Source organism: Triticum dicoccoides, chromosome 1A (assembly GCF_002162155.2).
Source record: "Triticum dicoccoides isolate Atlit2015 ecotype Zavitan chromosome 1A, WEW_v2.0, whole genome shotgun sequence".
NCBI lineage: Eukaryota > Viridiplantae > Streptophyta > Magnoliopsida > Poales > Poaceae > Triticum > Triticum dicoccoides.
In genome coordinates, this window is record NC_041380.1 from 161,964,317 (window position 1) to 161,970,730 (window position 6,414).

Genomic DNA, 6,414 nt, shown 5'->3' on the forward strand with positions numbered 1-6,414 from the left:
GCTGGCTGGGGCGGGCCGGCGCGGCGGCGGCGATGTGGGCGCCCGCCCGGGACAGGTGGCAGCGCGGGATTGGTCGGTGGCGGCGGCGGACAACATCCGGCTCCGTCCGGACGTGTCCGGCGGCGACGGAGGAGATATTTTTTTAGGGTTTCGAGGAGGGGATCCGAGATTTGGAAATGGGGAGGTATATATAGGCATAGAGGGATCTAGGAGAGTCCAAATGAGGTGCGGTTTTCGGCCACGCGATCGTGATCGAACGCTCTAGATGATGGAGAAGGTTTAGGTGGGTTTTGGGCCAACTTGGAGGGGTGTTGGGCTGCAACACACACGAGGCCTTCTCGGTCCCTCGGTTAACCGTTAGAGTATCAAACGAAGTCCAAATGATACGAAACTTGACAGGCGGTCTACCGGTAGTAAACCAAGGCCGCTTGGCAAGTCTCGCTCCAATCTGGAATTGTTTAATCCCCACACACGAAAGAAAGGTAGAAATGACCACCGGAGGAGAACGAAGCGCCGGAATGCAAAACGGACAACGGGGAAAATGCTCGAATGCATGAGATGAACACGTATGCAAATGCAATGCACATGATGACATGATATGAGATGCATGACCACGAGAACAACACACGGGGACAAAAAACCCGAACCCGAGAAAATAAAATAACTTAAGGCCGGTAACGGAAAGAGTTGGAATACATATTGGGAAAGTCATATCCGGGGTGTTACAATTAATAACCCATTTACTAATCTAATTGACATTTCATATTAAGCACACAATATATTTCATTTTCATATTAAGGAAGCAGGATTTCATAATTGAAATACATCACAGTACAACATCATATAGCTGCATCACTCAGCTACCCCATTACACAACTGCACAAGCACCAAGTTTCACATGCAACATCTATAACCTTTCGAAATTAGCATCATAGATTGTACACAGACAAATGAATGTCATCTAGAAAACTGCTGAAGCACAAGGTGAATATTGAGCCTTCATTGATGTTGAAGGTCTCTGCAAATTTAGGCCAGTACATGTGGATGATTGACCGTCCATCCTTCGTCCTCTTTAGGAACACTTTAATATTGAACCGTGGGCGTTGTATGAATACCTTTCTCGCCTCCTGACCATACAAGTGGTTTGAGAGGTAATCATCAGTGAACTGCTTTGGAAAGGCCTGGAAACAAGGGTGTGCATAAATATCTTCTCTATATTGGAAATGAGGAAAAGGAATAAAAAAAGCAAGGTATAATAGTTAGTACCATCCTATAGTGAACTGATGTCTTCTTCATTGTGCAGACAAATATCTTGTTGTTTTTTGTCGCTAATTTCTTTATCCTAGCAATCTTTTTGAGTTTTTTGACATGACTGATATTCATAGACAACTCATTTCCCAATATACAAAAAGGGTCGAACAGTGTGTCAAAACCTCTGACGGCAAGACCTACATGTGCAAGACCAAATTGTTAAAAAAATAAATATTATAATGGTTCCTACAATTGCACAATAATGTGCTATTAAATAAAGGACCATGCATGTGCAAACCTCGATTGTAAACCTCAGTGCTTCTCATTGTTTCCCTGCAACACATATAAGGTAGTTAGTGATCAGGTTAAATGAGGGTTCACATGCTATTAGTAAAATATGTTGATGAAAAATAAGCACATTGTAGATTCATCAGATTATTTCAAGCCACATGGAAAACCCATTTATCAAAACCAAGCATGATTAAGAACTAGGAAATATATCAATTGTATATGTTTCTCATTTATCAAGTGCAGCCAAATTCGATTTATTCCTCACATGCACAAAAATACAAAATTCTACCCACGACAATTGGTCATCGTATTGCAAAATTGAACCAAGCGGTTAACTAAACACCACAACAAATGAACCAAACATTAACTGAGCACCACATTGCACAATATAACACACTCCTAATAGAAGATCAGACAGTTAAACAAACCAAGCATGCTTAACAACTTGGAAATATAGCAATTGTATTTGTTTCTCATGTATTTAGTACAGCCAAATTCGATTTACTTCTCACATGGTATACAATAACAGAATGCACCCACAACAATTGAACATCACATTGTAGAATTGAACCAAATAGTTAACTAAACACCACAACAAATGAACCAAACGTTAACTGAGCACCACATTGCATATGTATAACATATTATAAGATCAGACAGTTAACCAAACCAAGCATGCACAATTGAACATCACATTTACAGAATTGAACCAAGCAGTTAACTGAACACGACAACTAATTAACCAAACAGTTAATAAGTGAGCACCACATTGCATGACATATAGAATATATACACTAGAGCAACATCTTGCATGGTAAAAGTAGATAGCACAATTCACTAGAATTTGTTAAGGAAAGGCAGGAGCAGCACATGCAACGGGTAAACCGAGCATGCTTAACCAGCATAGCTAGCAAACTAAACATGGGTCCTTATAGTGAGCTAATAAGACACGCTACTCCTCATCGTCGGAGATATCGATGATGATTGGCTCCTTGGACATGGAAGAGGGCGGGGTCTCCTCATTGTGGGTGCCTTTGTAGTAGTGGTGAGTTTCCTGAGCCGCTCCGGGCACTAACCTCCTGGCTCTCGAGTTGAGGTAAGCATGTCCACGCTGAGAAAATACCTCACAGTCTTCTTCGAAGGCACCAAGGGTGGCCTCGAGAAAACGCCACGAACTATCATTTAAAGGAGCCAACCGCGTCGCAGCGTCGGCGCGCGAGGTGTCGATGGTGGCCTCGACGGTGAGGTGCTCCTCCAAGATTTGGGGGTCGACACGAATGGCAGCTATCACGACCTCAGCCGTGCGTGTGGCCGCGATTTGATTCTCCGCTGCCAAATGCTCCTTGGGCTCCTGGCTATACTGCATGCACCATGGCTTAGGGCAGCGCTTATTTGGTGGAGGGGCCAGTGATTTGGGTGGAAGGTGCCGCGTCGATGGTCGGGGCATGTGAGATGCGGAAGGAGGAGGAGGATGGGGGTCAGGTGTGGATTACCTGCCTGTATAGACGAGGCCGAGCAGCGTGAAGGAGGGTCGCCGGCAAGGAGGAGGTGCTGCAAGCAAGGAGTGAAGGTTTCAACTTGGAACGGAAGGCAGAAACAGGGGAAATGTGGCTTTTGGTAAGGCGGAGGGGCAGGGAGGTAGGTACTTCCACGGAAGCCGAACATTTTGAATCGGTTCAGTGAAAAAACTGGCGCGCAAAGTGTCATCAGACACGGTCCCTTATTCAGCACTATGTACGATATGTGAATGATACGTCTTCGATGTATCTATAATTTGTGAAGTATTCATGCCATATTTATAACAATTCTATATGATTTTGGTATGATTTGATTAGAACTAATCCGGACTGATGCTGTTTTCAGCAGAACTACCATGGTGTTGTTTTTGTGCAGAAATAAAAGTTCTCAGAATGGGTTGAAAATTTACGGAGAATATTTTTGGAAAATATAAAAAATACTGGAGCAAAAAGATACCAAAGGGGAGTCCTAGGGCCACCACAAGGGTGGGGGGCACCCCGCATAGGGCACGCCCTCCGTCCTTGTTGTCACCTTGTGGGTCCCCTTGACTTGTCCCCGACGCCAAACACTACTATAAATCCCAAAAACTATAGAATGAAACCTAGATCGGGAGTTCCGCCGCCGTAAGCCTTTGTAGCCACGAAAAACCAATCTAGGCCCTCTCTGGCACCCTGCCGGAGGGGGCCAACATCACCGGAGGCAATGGGGGAGGAAGCCGGAGGGGTCACCATCGCCATGGAGGCCAAGGACCAGAGGGAGAACCTTTCCCCATCTAAGGCGGAGGCCATGGAGGAGGAAGCAAAAAGGGAGAACCGCTCCCCTCTCTCTTGGTGGCACCGGAGTGCCATCGGGGGAATCATCGCTGTAGTGATCGTCTTCATAAACATCACCTTCATCATCACCATCCTCATCTCTTTTACGCGGTCCACACTTCCGCACCCCGCTGTAATTACCTACTTGAACATGGTTCTTTATGCCCCATATTATGATCCAATGATGCGTTGCAATCCTATGATGTTTTGAGTAGATTTCCTTTATCTTTTGGGTTGATTGATGATCTAGATTGGTTTGAGTTGTAGGTTTTATTTTGGTGCTGTCCTATGGTGCCTTCCGTGCCACGCACACGTGAAGGATTCCCGCTGTAGGGTGTTGCAAAACGTTCATGATTCACTTATAGTGGTTTGCTAGAGTGACAAAAGCTTAAGCCTGACTAAGGGGATTGTTGCGTATGAGATAAAGGGGACTTGCTGCTTTAATGATATGGTTGGGTTTTACCTTAATGATCATTAGTAGTTGCGGATGCTTGCTAGAGTTCCAATCATAAGTGCATATGATCGAAGAAGAGAAAGTATGTTAGCTTATGCCTCTCCCTCATATAAAATTGCAATGACGACTACCGATCTTGTTAACAATTGCCTAGGACAATTCCGCACACCGACCCATCATTATTCCACACTCGCTATTTACAATATATAGTAATATATTCTATATTTATGTTAACAACACCTACTTTTATATTTTAGTTCTCCGATATCATGCAAAGTTATCCTCTTCATACCCACAACGTAGTTTTATTTCTCATTTCTAGTTGGAAGCAAATGTTTGGTGTACGTAGAGTCGTATCAGTGGCAGATAGGACTTGGGAGAATATTGATCTTACCTTTAGCTCCTTGTGCGTTCGAGACTCCATACAACACTTCCACCTTTGGAAATTGCTACAATGATTCCTTGCACTTGGGGATTACCAAGCTCTTTTCTGGCGCCGTTGCCGGGGAGCAATAGCGTGGGGTTGGTATTCTCATGTATGCTTGTTTGCTTTCTTCACTAAGTAGATTTTTTCCCTTTTTGTTTTCTTTAGTTGTGGGTGAAACTTAAAAAAATTAAAAAAGGAAAATACAAAAAAATTTACTTGCCTCTTATGCCTAAAAACTTTTTTGAATAGAGAAGTGATTGGAAGGTTATGCATTGGAGAAGTGAGTGTCGACCTTGAACACTTGTGTTCATGCTCATGGAAACAGTGTAGAATTTTTCACGGAAGTTTCTCAAAAATAAGTATCCCCTTGTATATATTCATTGTATTATAAAAATAGCGTGTCATAGTTTGGCTTTAGGATGCTTAAATTGCTTGTTTGGTGTGTGCAGCAAAAAACGGAAACTTTTGTTGTAGTCTTTTAATTTTAATTTTTGATTGGAGTATGATAAAATCTTGAAATTTTTACACATTACTGATCTGCAATTTTTTAAATGTTCCTATTATTTTAGAATTTTTGAAGTGACAGAAGTATAAGAGAGTTCCAGATTGCTACAGACTGTCCTGTTCTTGACAGATTCTGTTTTCTATGTGTTGTTCACTTATTTTGATGAACCTATGGGTAGTATCGGGGGGTATGAACCATGGTGAAGTTAGAATACAGTAGATATAATGCTGATATGAAATTGGAATGAGTTTACAACAGTACCTAAAGGTAGACATTTGCTTTATTATACTAACAGATCTCACAAAGTTTTTTTGTTAAGTTTTGTGTGGATGAAGTGGTCGAAGAACGAGGAGTTACCGATATGAGAAGAGTAAGGAGAGGCAAGAGTTCAAGCTTGGGGATGCCCAAGTCACCCCAAGAAAATATTTCAAGGACACTCAAGCATCTAAGCTTGGGGATGCCCCGGTTGGCATCCCATCTTTCTTCTTCAACAATTATCAGTATACCTCGGTTTTTGTTTTGTTCACATGATATGTGTCTCTTGAGTTTATTTCCCTTTATTTTACTTTATGAACCATGCTAGTTTGATATAGCCCTTCATTGCTTTATAGAATGCTCTTTGTGTTTCACTTAAACCTTTTGAGTACGGCTTTATAGAATGCTTTGTGTGCCTCACTTATATATTTTGAGCTTGGATATTGATAAATATATATTGTTTGCAGAATGCTCTATGAACTTTCTCTTTTAGATTATGGATAAAATTATCATTGAAAGTGGGTTTGGAAGAGTGTCAACTCTAGGTAGTGATCCCACTATTTTGGAGGGTGTTAAATCTTATAATATTTATGAAAGTGGATTTGGAGAGGTCATGGCTTTACTTAATGATGATTCCACTATTTCGGAAGAGGTTCCAATTGATTATGAGAACAAAGTTGCTATCTATGATGATTATTGTGATGACATGTATTCTATAAAGAATAAGGATCACCATGAAACTTGTCATCTTGATTTTAATTTTCAATTGGATTATGCCTCACATGATAGTTATTTTGTTGAGTTTTCTCCCACTACTATTCATGAGAATAAATTTGCTTATGTGGAGAGTAGTAAAATTTCTATGCTTGTGGATCATGAAAAGAATGCTTTGTGTGATAGC